This window comes from Artibeus jamaicensis, unplaced genomic scaffold, assembly GCF_021234435.1.
Source record: "Artibeus jamaicensis isolate MK-2021 breed Jamaican fruit bat unplaced genomic scaffold, CSHL_Jam_final contig_233, whole genome shotgun sequence".
Taxonomy (NCBI): domain Eukaryota; kingdom Metazoa; phylum Chordata; class Mammalia; order Chiroptera; family Phyllostomidae; genus Artibeus; species Artibeus jamaicensis.
In genome coordinates, this window is record NW_026521486.1 from 30,435,461 (window position 1) to 30,451,452 (window position 15,992).

General features: G+C 38.7%; 1 long non-coding RNA gene across 1 annotated transcript in view; it reads left to right on the plus strand.

Moving 5' to 3' along the window:
- LOC119042801 (uncharacterized) overlaps positions 1 to 15,391 on the plus strand; it is a 39,296-nt gene extending 23,905 nt beyond the window's left edge. The window contains exon 3 of the long non-coding RNA XR_005081290.2: positions 14,987 to 15,391. This is a non-coding gene — a long non-coding RNA (uncharacterized LOC119042801). The remainder of the gene's footprint in view (positions 1 to 14,986) is intronic.
- Positions 15,392 to 15,992: the final 601 nt, after the last annotated feature.

Below are 15,992 nucleotides of genomic sequence, written 5' to 3' on the forward strand. Positions count from 1 at the left end.
CTAAGTGCAGTGCTTCAGTATTTACTAATTCAATATTTGTGGTGATTTTGTAGAACGTGACTAGAGCAAATAATAAGAACAAACAATGCCTGAATAGAGTGAGGAGAAGGTGGGAGAATATTGTGGGCAAGAGAACAGCGTGAACAAAGGATTGGGAAGAGTCGTGACTGTGTAAAGAGCAGAGAATAGACAATTCCAATTGGATTCAAGGTTGGAGCACAATAGCAGCAGATCAGGTCTAGAGGACAGCCTTGGTGGAGGTGGGGGGGGCATTGTATCCAACGGACAAATTGGGGCTTAATCTTGTAAATGAATTTGGAACAGAGTTCTCACAAAAACCTCTTTAGGAGAACAGTATTTGGCCGAGATGCGCAAGAAGAACCGGGTAGGGGGAAATGGGAGCAGGGAGAGCTCTCTCTAGGCACTTGCTTCAGGTGACGGGGATTTTTTTTTTGTGGAATAGGAAACCAGTCTTCTCCAGCTCCCGATGGTTGATATGAAAGGACAGAGTGAAGAAGGAGCTGACAGAGGTGAAGGAGTCTCAGGGAACTATTTTGAAGTTTGAAGAGAAACTTCAAAATAACTAGGAAAGCAGTTTAGGAAAGATCCTTAACTGAGTGAGCAGCCAGTGTAAATTTTGGAGCCTGTGTGTGGTGTGGCTGTGCTCCTTTGTGTGTGCAGCCTGGGCTCTGAGAAGACTAGGCAACCCCAGGAGTTGCCATGGAGACTGTTAAAAACAATCCCAAATATGTGTACTTAGTTTTAGGAGCTGGCTCATCTGGATCCCTGGATGTAATTGAACAGTTATAGTATATTTCTAAGGCAAGAATGGTAAGACTAGACTTTCTTAGGCTTGTTTTCTTTCCTTAGGACTATTGGAAGTTCATTGTTTTCCATTCAGACGCAGATCTTGCACTAGCATGCGTGTGTGTGCACACACACTCACACCCTCATGCACTTACAGACACATGTACATGGGGTCCATGGCACTCAATGAACCCTGTCAGTCTAGCACATAACTGGTGCTGAAAAAGTCTATGGCTGCTTTGAAATAACAGTGGGCAAAGTCTGATGTATTGAGGGTGGCAACTTCAGATTTCTGAGGCCGGCTGCCCCGAAGCAATCTCTTAATATTTATCTTGTATTATTTCTGTTAAAATTGACTTTCAAAAATAAGTGAGTCTTTTTTTAAAAGACTTTATTTTTAATAGATCTGGTTGTGTATGCCTTTCTGAGTTTTTAAATTTCAGAAGAATTAGCACCAAGGTAAGTTAACATGATCCTCATAGGCTTTTTTTTTTTTTTTAAATTCTCTGCAACTGATGGTTTTTGAGCCTTGTCAGGGAATCTCAAACTACTGATGTGAAAACAGGTCTTCCCTGGGGAAGTGAGTCTTGCCTTATCAAAAGTAGAATTCTCAAACTTGGATACGATTTCCTCAGGGAAGCCTCCCCAATGTCCCCATTTAGAATGGATATATTCCCTCCTTAAACTTTCTCAGCACTCACTTGTATTAGACTATGGTGTTTTTCCTCGTTTGATTTTAGTTAGCAGTATTCAGATCTGTGTCTCTTCTCTTGGTTGTGAACTCCTGAAGCTCAGAGACTGCACCTTGTTTATCATCTTTCCGTCCCACCTGTCCTTGCTGTAGTTTTTCACTCAGAGGAGTTGCGCTGTTGAATTACTTTGTGATATTTTACCCATCACAGAAACATAACCCCTGAATAATCCAGTGGCATTCCTAGTCACCTGAGGCTGCATGCAGCTGAGAGCGAATGTTCCCTCTTTTCTTCTTCATAACAAAGAAGATATACATTGTCAAGGAATGTCTAATTTTTTGAATAATGAGAAATCATATCAACTGATCATGTTTTTAAACTGGGAATATTTTCAGCCTTGGCAGAAAACAGAGTTTGGAATAATGACAGTTCAAAAACCTAAATATATGAGAAGGCAGTCCCAGTTCCAAAGATTAAAAAGGAATATGCAGACTCTGAGAAGGGTCTCCCAGAATGACAAGAACTGGGGTCCATTCTTTGGGGGGGGGGGAATGGGAAATGAAGAGCCTCTTTGTAGGTTAGTTTTACAGGTCTCTACTTTACTGAAGACATCCATGTAACTATGTGTGTATAAAGGCAGCCTTAATGCAGTTCCCCAAACACATCCAATCAGCCCAGGGAGTTAATACTATCAGTGGGTGCGCAGGCACAGGATCAAACTTTCAAACACATCTCATCTCCTACCCTTCATTGAATTTGGGTGTTTTTTTCAGATAACACCTAAGTAACATTAGGTTAACAAATAGAGCCAGCCGTCTGAGTTTATTATTTTTTTCTACTTTGAAAATCTCCATTATCAACAAAACCTTTCTCTTCTGTGGATTAGTACAGTCAATTTTGGTCCCTGTTGAGGTGTCTCTAATCCTGCCTAAATTAGAACTGAAGTTATCTTTTGTGTAATCTCTCAGAGTATAAAAAGATTGTACTCTAGCCTTACCAACATCTCATAAAATCCAGGCCTGCTCACTTGTGCAGCTGATACTTTTTTAACATTGCATTACATAGAATCCTCATCTGAGAGGGAATAGCCGTGTCTCCCCTTCATAGCTTGGACATCAAGATGTGTACTCCTTATGTCCCTTGCTTTGATTTGGCAACCTGTCCCCTTTCTTCCGTGTCCCAGACATCACTCCTGGCTGTCTTTTTTCACACCAGCTCTCTGTGCTGTCAATTCCAATCTAGTACTAGGGCCCTGCTTTCAGATTGCTACCTTTATTGATGGTTTGTGGGTTAGTCTGCTCAGGCTGCCATGGCAAAATACCACATACCGGGTGGTTTGACCAACAGAAATGTGCTTTCTCACTGTGCTGGAGGTAGAAATCCAAGACAAGATCACGGTGCTGGCAGGGTTGATTTATCCTGAGGCCTCTCTCTTTGGACTACAGCCTTGTTGTTATGTCCTTGCATGGTCTTTTCTCCATGCATATACACCCCTGGTGTTTCTGTATGTCTGAATTTCTTTTTCTTATAAGAACACCCATCAGATTGTACTGAAAGAACCCATACTAATGACTTCAGGTCTATCAAACACAAATACAGTCACATTCTGAGGTACTGAAAATTAGGGCTTCAACATGCAAATTTTGATGGGACATAGTTCAACCTATAATAGTTTGGTTTCGGAATTCTTATGAAGGATGGTAACCAGTCTTTAATTAACCTATTCATAGTAGCTCAATAATAAAGGTCTATATTCTTTCTGTTGAAAATAATTCTTACCCTGTGTCTCTATAAAGAGTCTATTCACTATGTTAAATACCTCCTAATTGCATTAAAATTATATTTCAATTAGTTAACATTTATAACACACACAAATTAACCCATGAGGTCTATAGAAGATTTTTCTTTTCTTCCAAATGAATTGATTATTGCCAAAAGAAGTACAGATTTATTCGATTAATGCTTTGCTATATATATATATATATATATATATATATATATATCAATTTTTTCCCCCTAGAAAACAAAATTAATGGTAATCTGGTTGGAACAATACTTATACTTAAAATGTTCATATGACTTACCTGATATAAAGTAAAAAAAAAACTTGATACACATTTAAAGGCAAAATTGAAATTAGAAAAACATTCAACCCTGGTTGGTATGGCTCAGTGGGTTGAACACTGGCCTATGAACCAGAAGAGAACAGGTTCGATTCCCAGGTGGGGCACATGCCTGGGCTGTGGACCAGGTCCCTGGTTGGAGGTATGTGAGGCAACTGATAGATATTTCTCTCCTTCTCTTTCTCCCCACTTCCCCTCTCTCTAAAAATAAATAAATAAAATATTTTTTAAAAAGAGAAAATATTTTTTAAAAGATTCAAAATTATTATGGGCACAGTAATTTTATATGTATTTACATTTCCCATTTAAGCTGTTGAATAAAAAAGATAACAACCCTGAGGTTTTATGTCAAAGGGGACCTTATTTGATGACTCTTCTAAGAACCGTGAAGGACAGGGCTGCTGTTTCACTTCTAGCATAGCTTAAAATGCCACTTGTCCTTTCTGTGTTCGATAAAGCGCCGTGAAAATGGAGGGGACACTGCAGAAATCACTAAAGGTAGGAAACATTTTAATGATGGACTCACTGGCCAGAGGAACATTTTCATTTCTTTTCTTTTAAAAAATGTTTTATTTATTTTTTCAGAGAGAGAAGAAGGGAGGGAAAGAGAGAGGGAGAGAAGCACCAATGGGAGAGGGAAACATCAGTTGATTGCCTCTTGTATGTGCCTGGACCAGGGGTCTAAACTGCAACCTAGGCATGTGTCCTGACCAGGAATTCAATTGGTGACCTTTTGCTTTTTGGAATGCCACCCAACCAACTGAGCCACACCAGTCAGGGCCGAGGAAACATTTTCATCAGACAGCTCATGCCTTGAAGGCAGCAACCATCGAATAACTAATTCTTCCCATTCACCATATGTTCTCTGCCTTCCTCCACACACACATTTTGAAGTTGTTTCACCATCCCAGTTTTACCCTTACATTTAATTTTAAAAGTTCATTTAAAAAGTTTTAAATTGCATTTTTGTGAACACTTTTTTTGATCTACTACTGTAGGTTGTTCAATGAGTAAGTTCATGAAATAGAACCTAAGTACCGAAATCCTTGGGTCATCTTTCTGGAACAGACCTCTCATTGTCCCCACTTTCCTCCTGTGTGAGAGAGGCAGTGTCCTGTCTCCAGAGAGCCAGGCCTGGAAAACGGGTGTTTGAATCAGTGCAGCAATGCCTTACTCTCTCACCATGGAGAAGAGGAACTTAGTATGGTTTGGCCTTTTCCATCATAAATCTTAACTTGAGACCTAAAATATTAGGAACTGCCCTTTTAATTTCTGCGGTTATAATACTGTTGTTATTTGCAGTGAAAACAGACATAGCTATCAAACGACACTCTCATGGAACCATCTTCCAAATCTCATGGCTGAAAATCCACACTCCTGTTCAACCCCGTTGTTTTTGGTTTGTGCTTCTTATAGGGACCTGTAAATGAAGCTCGCACCCCAACAGAAAGGACCATTTCTGTCATCTCTGTTTCAAAACCCAGTAAGAAGGAGTATTTCTTCCTTTTTAAAAAAAAATTTCAATCTCCCTCTCTTGTGGTTTTGGCTTAAGAAAAAAACACAGTTTGGTTTTCAACAGATCCAAGAGGTTCACATGAGATGTTCTTTCCTGTCAAGCAGGATCCTGAAACCTTTTGAGGTTTCTCAAGGACTTGTCTTTATAAGCTGAAAAGTCTGTTCCCTTTCTTCACTGTTGCCAGAAAAATAATCAGGCCATTTTTCTAATTATAGTAATCTTCCCCAAATGGCATATAACTTCAAATCCAAATGCCATGTAAATTGGCCAACAACATTCTACAGTGAAGCACTTTACCAAGATAGTTTAAACGTAGGAGGTGGACTTTGTACAAAGGCAAAATGTGTTCTCTGTCCCACTTACAAGTGGATTTTCTTTCTCTGTGTCTTGCCCAAGAGGTTCCACTATTTTAGTGTAAAGAGTGTGGAAAGCAATTGTTCCTGTCAATGGCATTTTGTGGAGTTGTCTCTGGTGGATAAATTAACCCCCTTTTGGGGGAAAATGGTTTATTTTCAGTGTAACTGAACAAGATTAAGTGGTCCTCATGTTTTGTTGACTAAAAATTCTCTACAGATAAGAAGAGTGAGGTTCCCTGTGTCACATAACAAAAAACTATGTTTTTCTTCCCCTAAAGAATAAGCCTCTGGTAATTAGTTTTCTCTGTTATGCTAACCAAGGAGAAATTAGGTCCTTCTGGTAATTTTGTGGTTTGGAATATGCCCAAAGCAGGTTAATTGCTACCTTCTCTGGTTCTGTTTGTCAACAAGACTTTTCCAAATAATACGTCCTGTATATATTTGATTTTTCTTGCCTATCCACCCTCTTGGTCTTCCTGTAAGGATTATGTGGATTGGGATAAGGGCATTAAAGAGAAGTCTCTAGAAAATGGAACTGGGCACTGAAATAATGAAGACTAAGTAAGGGTGGATTTATCCAGGAAGTGATGGAGTTATGGTTACTAAAAAGGGAAGAATAAAATTGGTTAGAAATTTAATAATGCAAGCATAGAGTCAGCATTGAAGGGTACAGTAACGATATATCACAGTTACTGAGTAAGTAGTATATGGATGATGCTTAACTTTATGAGGCTAACCTGAAGCGTTGTACTTCTCCAGAACACTGCCATTAAACCCTTTGGACCTGGGTGTTTGTTGAGGGAAGAGAATGCATGAAGTGGGTATTTCTAATCACCAGATTCCAGTTTACTAGTGGCTCTACTTTGTTTGTGGAAAGTGAAAATTCCTTTTTCCTAGAAATTTAGTAGGTTGAGGTGGGGCCCTGGAATCTGCATTTTTACAAGCATCCTAGGTGTTTCTGGTGAGTTGGTTCTTAGCACTATTATTAGTTGGTTATGACCCAACACTGTAAGTTATATGGTATATTACTATTAGCTAGTTATTATCCAACACTGTCACTCTGAGAATTTTAAGGGACAAACATTGGAAGATTAGCTCAGACACAGCACAATTTAGAGCCACCGCTACCAAGGGAATTCAAATAAGCAAATAATACCTTGTAGGCAAAAAAAAAAAAAAAAAGTATAGTTATGCTCAGGTGGGATGGATTAGAAATTATTATTATTTTGTTCTGAAGGCTGTTCAGGGTGGAATAATGACCTGTTAAAATGAAAATTAGGTTGTTGAAATCCAAGCCATGGATTATTTTAAGGGGATGGCTATTTAGATTTTGCATTGATAATAGTAAAGGAAAGTGGAGGTATAAATGTATTGTGGGGTGGATATGAAAATGTACATTGGAGAAAAGAATAATATTTTACAATTATTTACAGTATTTTACAAGGCCCCCTGTAGGGTCTTTGTACAGGGATGTTAGAAAAAATATAGTTTTTGAAAGGAAGGAGACATTTTTAAAAAGCTATCTTACTTATTGTTTCTGTGGAGCATTACCATACTGTACACATTTTGTAGTCTAGTATTTGAATTCTGGTTTGTGTTTCTTGTGACTGTGGGATGATATCACTTCTAGATTACTTGCTTTAAAAAGTCAAACAGGACAAGAATGCTTTTGTCAGAGACACACAGAGTCTAAATTTCTTGAGTAAAAATCAGGCAAAGGAATCTTGGATTTATTTAAAGTTGAAATATACTTTTGCATAAAAATAACTCCCCAACCAACATTTCTTGTTATCTGTTTGTATGGTCACATCTGGTAAATTCCTCTGTGACAGGGAATTTTCATATAGATTCCTTTGTTGGCAATGCATTTGTATTCAGAAGCACTCTTGTGAGAAGCCAATTTTTAAAAGGGTCATATAACCTCAAAATTAAAATGCTACTGAATTCTAGGAACCTGCTTTTTCCAATAATCACCCAAATCCCTGCTTATCGTAGCCTCATTAATCATCAGACTACTCCAGTAAGACCGGTTAATTTTTAATAGTGTAACTAGTTTGTAAAGGGTGAGAAGGGGATTTGAATGTAAAAAAGGCTTTAGTCTTGTATTTTGGGGAAGTCTGCTTCAGGTCTACTGTCTTCATCCCTAAATTACCTTTACAGACAATGAGGCAGTGTAGTTGGCTGAATATCAGATCCTAATTCCTGGAACTTGCACGTGTTACTTTAAGACAAAAGGATCTTCGCAGAGGGGATGGAACTCAAGATGTTGGAATGGGATGGTTGTTCTGGGTTACCCATGTGGGTGCTAATTCTTAGCACAAGTGTCTTTATTAGAGAGAAGCGAGGGAGATTTCATATGCACAGAGAAGGAGGCAACGTGACCACAGAGATGGAGAGTGCCGTGGCCACAAGTCAAGGATGCTTAGCAGCCACAGAAACTGGAAGAAGCAAGGAACGCAAATTTTCTCTTGGGGCTTCTTTTAGGATGCAGCCATATGGACACTTTTGATTTTGGGCGCACTGAAACCAATTTTCAACTTCTGCTCTCTTGTCCTGTGGAAAAATATATTTCCGCTGTCTCAAGATGTCAAGTCTGTGTTGATTTGTTGTGGCAGCCGCGGAGAACTAATCAGGCAGTGAATTTTCTCTAATCATCCTTCTGACTTATACTCTGGTTTGCAGTACCACAGTCAACCCAGAAAATTCTTAAAAGTTTAGATGTCTTTGCCTTGTCACAGGTGCAGGGTATCAGGATTTTTAGGAATGGTATCCAGGGGTCTGTGTCTTAACACACTACCCAGGTGATTTCGATGTGCACCGGGTTTGGTGAACATTTCACTAGGATGTTGCATTAATTTCCTATTGCTGCTCCAAAAAAGTTACCGTGGATTTTATGGCTGAAGACAACTCATATTTATTCTCGTATGGTTCTGGAGGGCAGAAGTCCAAATTAGTTTCACTGGGTTATAAAGTCAAGGCTGATTGCTGCTGGACGCTCTGGGGAAGGAAAGTGTTTCCTCGCCTTTTTTAGCTTCCAGTGGCTGCCTCCATCCATTCCAGCTTCAAAGTGCGTTACTCCAATCTCTGCAGCCGTCATCGCCTCAACTTCTCTGAATCTCATAAAAGGACCATTGTGATTACAATGGGCCCACCCAGATAATCCAAGATAATCATCATTTTAAGATCTTTACCTGATTGGATTTGGCTAGTCCCTTTGTCATATGAAATACCATTCATAGTGCCTGGGATTAGAATGTGGATATATTTGGGGGATTATTATTCAGTGGAACATAGACCTCAAAATAATATCTTGTATAGAAACTGTAGAGGTGAACGAGATTGAATAATGGATTGCCATGCTTAATTCATTATGTATGCACCTGCCTTTTTTTGTGCTTATTTTTCCAATAAAGCCATTTGGAGTCAAAATATTTACATATGGTCACCATTACCTTTAGCATTTTGATGGCAGATAACAAAGCATGCAAAGCTGCTGAGTTCACAAAAGAATGATATTGTAACCAAAACTCAGGGTCAGCTGCCTGCCACAACAAAAGCCAAATGCGTGATACAGGTTCTTATGCAAAAAGTAAGAGGTTATTCAGGTGCCACAACCTGGGAGAATAGTGGACTCCTGTCTCAAAGACCATCACCCCTTCCTGCTCAAGCCCACGGTTCTCACAGGAGTAGGGAGGGGAGGGTTTTATTTCTGCCCATTCATTTTGCTTGTTTTTGGTGCATTCAGGCCCTGTCCATTTGTCTTTCTAGTTTCTGGTGAACTCAGTGTGAGAATCTCCCCCTGTGTCATCTTGACCCGTGGGGGAGCTCCCCTGCTGCTCCTCAACTATCTCTGGTAATGATAGTATTAGAATGTAATAAATTAATTTAAGTGCTGAGGCACAGTGGGGGTTAGATGGGGAGATTTCGACTTCCCTCAAATCTTCTTTATCCCTTTCCTCAGCCACCCACAAATAAACATATGTTCTAAGTAAAAACACAATTTTTACAGGTCTACATTTTTTTACAGGTTCTACATTTGCTCTGCAAATGTAGGTTCAAGTCACCCCCAGTAAAAATTCCCATAAATAGCAACTGGGCATTGCTCTGTAAGTGTGATTGTAAAACAAGTCCTCATGCTCCCCTATAGAACTTCTGTGATCATCTTTTGTACCTTGTATGTACTTACTGATAATGTAGAATTCTAGCATTTTGATGGTTGCTGGATGGGAGGGGAGTACGGGAGAGAATGCGTGAAGTGAGGGATTAAGAAGTACAGATAGGTAGTCACAGGACAGCCTTGGGGATGTAAAGTACAGTGTTGAAAATGGAGTAGCTAAAGAACTTATACACATGACCGATGGACATGAACAATAGTGTGGGGATTGCCCGGGGTAGTGGGGGGGTGGGGTGCTGGGTGGAGGGGGGCAAAGGGGGAAAAACTGGGACAACTGTAATGGTATAATGAAAAAATATAATTAAAAAATTCTAGACTTGAAGTAAGTGGTGAAATAAGCTATAGAACAGAAGAATGTTTCTTAAATATATGAGAAATATATTTATTTATCACTAGTGATTTTTTGACCAGTCAACATATTTACTTAGTTTTTGAAACTGCTTAATTGTCTCATTCTTGTTGCTGCTCCTATTAAACCCCTCACATTGCATTTTGGGATGTCTGAACTGCTCCCCAACCTACACTCTTCTCTGCTCCTTTCCAGCGCCCTCTCTTCATCTAGTTATTCCTCTCTCTCCTGCCAATGTCATCTTTTAAAATCCACAGATCTGATCTTCTCCTTCTCTCACTTGAATAGTTGCCTATGAGAGAAAAGTTAAAACTAGATATGCCATTTAAGACACATTGAAGTCTTCTCTGATCTTAGCCTATTACTTCACTTTCATTCTCTCATGTACTTTGGCACAGCTTGTGTCCTAGTTAGTCCATTTTTTCTTTTTCTTAAAGAATTAAGCTAGATTTGAGAGGTGTCCTGGGAGAAAACATTCTGTGATTAAATAAATTTGGAAAATGCTATCTTTTTTGTAGTCTAATGGGAACTTCAAGGTGCACATTACTGTATTAAGTGATCTGAGAAGTCCTGCTGGGAAAACAATTGTTTTCTGTCAATTATTATTGAAGTAAGCATAAATATTCTAAACTGCGTAGACATTAAATGTGCAGGTCTATGACTATTTGTAAAGTGAATACAGGGCGAGTAATGTAAACACTTTCCACATCAAACTAGCGACCTTCCTGCCCTGCAGAAGCCCTCTTCATGCCCATCAGGCTGTTCTGGCTTCTGCCACCATACAGGAGTTGCATTTGCTTTCAAATTTTGTGTAAATGGTATCATAGAGTAGGTTTTCTTATGTGTCTATTGTTTTTTGTTCAGTGTTACAGTGATGGCATTTATTCACATAGTCACATAATTTGTTCTGTTGCTCTAGGCCAGGGATTGGCAAAGTATTGCCCACACACCTAATCCAGCCCTCCACCTGTTTTGTACCGCCTCTGAGCTAAGAATAATTTCCATGTTTTTCAAGGGTAGTAAAAAATATGTATGAATATACAGTGGAGAACATGTAGGGACTGCAATGTCTAAGGCATTTATTTTCTGGCTCTTAACAGAAAAAAGTTGCCAATATTTGCTCTGTGGTATTCCACTGTATAAATATACAAATTACTTATCCCTTCTCTTATTTATGGGCATTTGGGTTATATCCTGTTTGGGGTCATGACAAATAGTGCTACAGTGGACATTCTTGTACAAATCTTTTGATGAACATATGTATACAATTTTTTTGTTGTTGCTGTTAGGAGTGGAATTGCTAGACTACAAAATGCATGAATTCTTTTTTGAGATATTGCTAAAAAATCTTTCCTAATTATTGTACCAATTAAAATCCCCACATCAGTGTAAGAAAATTCCAGTTGCTCCACATTGTCAACATTTGATATTGATGGATTTAAACCATTTTAGCTCTTTTACTGTTTGTAGTGGTGGTCCATTGTGAATTTAGCTTTTTTCCCTGATGAGGTATGATGCCTTTTCACATGCTAATTGGACATTTGCATAGCCCTTTTGCCTAGAGTTCTAGTATTTTTTCCATTAAAAATTGTTTTGTCTGTTTTAATTGGTTTGTGTTAGTTCTATGCACATACAATGCACACAAATCCTTGTTAGACTTGTGGATTGTGAGTATCTTCTGCTCCTTGATTTGTCTGTTTACTTACTTATGGTGTCGTGTGATGGATGGAAGTTCTTTACTGTAGTCCAATTTTTCAAATTTATTACTGTAGTTTCAATTTTTCAAATTTATTCTATGGGTAGTGTTTACAGTTTCCACTTTAAAAACATCTTTGCCTATCCCCGAAACATAAAAGTATTTCTTTTGTGTTATCTCCTAGAGGCCCTTTATTTAATGTTTTACATTTAGTTTATAGTCCAGCTAAAAATTATGTTAGTGTTTAATGTGACAAAGGGCTAAAGATTTATTTTTTCCATATGAATATTTAATTGATGTTCTTGGTAAACCGGATGCTGCAGAATCTTGATTATTACAGAAACTGTGTTCTAGCAACAATTCAGGTGAGGCCACATTCCCATCACATGGTTTAGACTCACAAGGGTGTCCAGACTTTTGGTGTCTATGGGCGACACTGGAAGAAGAAGGGTTGTCTTGGGCCACACATTAAATACACAAACACTAACAAAAACCGATGAGCAAAATATGGTTATAAGTAAATTTACAATTTTGTATTGGGCCGCATTCATAGCCATCCTGGGCTGCATGTGGCCTGTGGGCCGCGAGTAGTACACCCCAACTTAGAGCCTAGGGAGGTCATTGCCAGGGGGATACACACCCTAGCAACATGGCCTGTCTTCCTTGGAACAAGAGACTTCTTTCTAGTCCTACCTCTAACTCTTGTGGTTTTAGAAACAAGGCCAATTAAGTCCAAGTGAGATTGGAGAGGGGTCTGAATTCAGGAGAGAATCCTTTAGAAGTCTCAACAGAAATCTTGGTACATTTATTAGAACTCTTTATAGCCAGACATTGTAACTCAAATTTCTTTTTCCTTAGGTGGCCAAAATCTGTATTTGCCTTTTTAACATCTCAGCAGCTGCTTTCTGGTTGTTTCTTCAGCAACTTACCCTCATACAGCTAGCAGGTCAACAAATCACTTGGAGTGGCCATTGCACACAAGATTTGGGGGTCACGACTATGTTGTCCCCTTTTAATTAGGAGCTTGGGCCCTCAAGACCTGACTCCTTTGGCAACCCTGAAGTTTTATATTTATTTCTCCAATCATTAGGCTACAGTTTCTAATTTTGTTTTCTTTCAAGTAGGGTGAACTCTGAAACACAGTTTCAGAGCAATATGAGTTTAGAATATTTCTAAATTTTTATTATTTTTTCTAAACTTTAGTGTTGTGTTATCTATATTTAACTCAATGGAAGTTATTTTAAAGATAAATTTTCCTTTATTGCATATTTTGAAAACACTTAGATTTCATAGAAGTAGCGTTTTTTATATTTATATGGCATCATTTGTAAATTTAAATTGCATAATTAGACTAAAGTAAAGAGATGTGGAAACAAATATAGCAGAGTCTTTAGAGACATCAGTCGTCATGATGGAAGCATGAGATTTCAAGGGGATACTTGGAATTAGCTTATTAGTTCTGAGACTCCAGGGGCTCTTGGACATTTCAGGGTTAGTGGGGAAATGCTCGCTAATGTGTAAAATGTACATGCTCTGGAAGGATAAGTTAGAGAAAGAATTTAATCTCAGACATTTTAGATGTCCTTTGCAAATGGATATTGGTCATGAAACAGATTTCAGTTACTTGGAAGAATCCAGTGGCATTTTGTTTATAGGGGTTTTCTTGAGGTACCTTCTGTATACACACACACACACACACACACACACACACACACACACGCTTGTACATCACCCCTTACACTTGGCAAAATATTCAAATATTCTCTGAGACTGAAACAATTTTGTCTTATACCAGTTCTGGTCTGCTGTTGGGCGTTTTCTTTTGACTTGAATTAAAGTAAGTGGTACTGAGACCATGGTCATCTAGCCTAAGCTTGGAGGTATATCCCAGAATGTGGCCGAGTGTGAGCAACTGGTCTGTGGCACCCGACCAGGAAAGACACGGGAGCAGGAGGACATGACTTTCAGGACTTGAATATATACATAGATTTACCACCACCTTTTAGAATCTTGTTCCCATTTTTTTGTAATTGGATTATTATATAGCAACTAGCTCTGGATATTTGTCTGTGATAGAAAAAAAGGAGGTTTTCACGTGATTTTTAATGTAGTCTGAAGTTCAATCAGAACTCTGGTAACACACGGTATAGTAGAAAGTTTTTCTCAATGAATGCTTTCAGAATATGAATTTCTGAAATGTATTCACTTAGTGGCAACGTAAGAGTCTAAAGCTTGTGTGGGTGGCAGCTTCCAGGGCATATGAATATGTAGGATCATATGGAAGTAGAGATATTAAAGGCCACTAAAACCCTGTTGTTTTTTTCTATTTTTAACTTAGCCCTTAGCAAAATGTACTGCAAAAGTGGTAGCAACAAATTTAGACAGGCCAGATAGAAATAGAGAATAATCACTGTATTGACTATTCTGAACTTTCCCTAAGTGATTGTCTGAGCCATTTTGATTAAAAATAATAACAATAAAGGGGAGAGAGGGCGAAGGAGGTGAAGGGATTAGGAAGTTCAAATTGGCAGTTACAAATAGTCACGGGGACATAAAGTACAACATAGGGAATGTAGTTAATAATGTCGTAATAACTTGTATGGTGTCAGGTGGGTGAGAGACTTATCAGGAGGATCACTTTGTAAGTTATGTAAATGCCTAACCACTCTGCTCTACACCTGAAACTAATATAATACTGAATGTGAAGTGTAATTGGAAAAGTAAAAAAAGGAGAGAAAGAGAGCAAGCAATGTTTTAATAACTGAGAATTGAGTGTGGAAGAGTAACTAGCAGCATTTATATAAAAACCGAGTTACTTGGATTGTTCCTGTGAAGTATTAAATAGTAGCTACTCAAATTTTCCTGTATTTAATCATTGGAACCAGGTCATTCATCATCCACTGAGTAACTATGTGAGCGCCTTCCATCTGTGATATTAAACTATCTCAAGTCACTTACCATCTGATTAAACAGCTGAGAGGGAGAGGTAGTGGCGGCAGGATGTGAGCACAGTCTAAGCAAATAGCACTAAAGGGAAGGAGTGAATTGGCACCAGGTAGTCAATATTCCTTTTTGGCTTGATGCAACCTAGCATTACAGGCCTGGTGGAATGATAGTGAAAAAGTAATCCTTTTATCAGTATGCCTTGGAGTCTAAGTATTTACTTTTCCTCCAGGAATTGAAGAAAGCTAAATTTAAACTTTACAGCGTACTACTTTTAGAAAGAGAAATTCTCCTTGAGTACCTGTAACCAAGTCTTTTATTTTTTCCTAGGGCTAGAGTTCTCTGGACTTATTGTTGGTAGACATGTCCCTGGCCTCTTCTTGGAGGACGTGTCCCATCGCTACGGGCAGTTGAGAAGCAAGAGAAGCTAGCTGCGAACCAGCTTGCACAACCGGAGGAAAAATAGTCATGATAGCAATAATTAGAATTCATCAAATTACATTTAGATTCTGTCCTAGAACTTCTTCATCCTGAGTCTTTAAAGCACATTAAGAGATAACTCGAGATCAATGGTTCCATCCAGCTGACGTTTAGTTACTTACAAGCCATTGAACCGCTAGAAGCTAAATGATGTCATCTGCTCCAGTAGTTTGTAGTGAAGACATCAAAATGCACACATACCTTGTACATGCATCTTTAAGTGTATGTACAGGTTTTTACTATAGATTTCAGTATCCATGGGGATTTTCCACATTAACTTATCCTATTTCCACAGGTTTTAAGCAAGGAAAAAAATGCAGTAAAAATAACAGTGTAAATAGTCTTGTCGTCTTACTTTGGGAAGTTTGAAGTATGTAGTTTTTCCCAATTCCCAGATGAAAGAGTGGAAGTCTAATTTCATTTTTCCCTGGTAGATTTATTTAGAATCAGCCCAGCAGCAACTTATGTCTTGCATTTTTTGGATGAGAGGTTCCCAGGATGCTGAATCAAGTGAACTGTGAAGATCTTGGGTGCTGAAGCCGGTGTCCTGCTGCTGGGCTGGTTTGGTTGATGTGGCAGAGGAAATTCAAAGCAGGACAACAAATCAGTTACACAACGGTAGACTGCAGAGGGCTGCAAAGCCAAGGCACACAAGTGAAAAGAGTCAAGGAGAGCAAAAATGTGACTCAGTTTTGATGTTCAAGATAATAATCGGAGAAGATGGTTAGGAGAACAGCACAAAATTGACAGATGATAAGGAAGAGGGTGTAGGGTGGGAAGATGGCTGAATTCTTAAACACAAAAATAAATAAAGAGAGGCAAGGCCTTTGAAATGGCTGTCTACTTGAAATCTTAC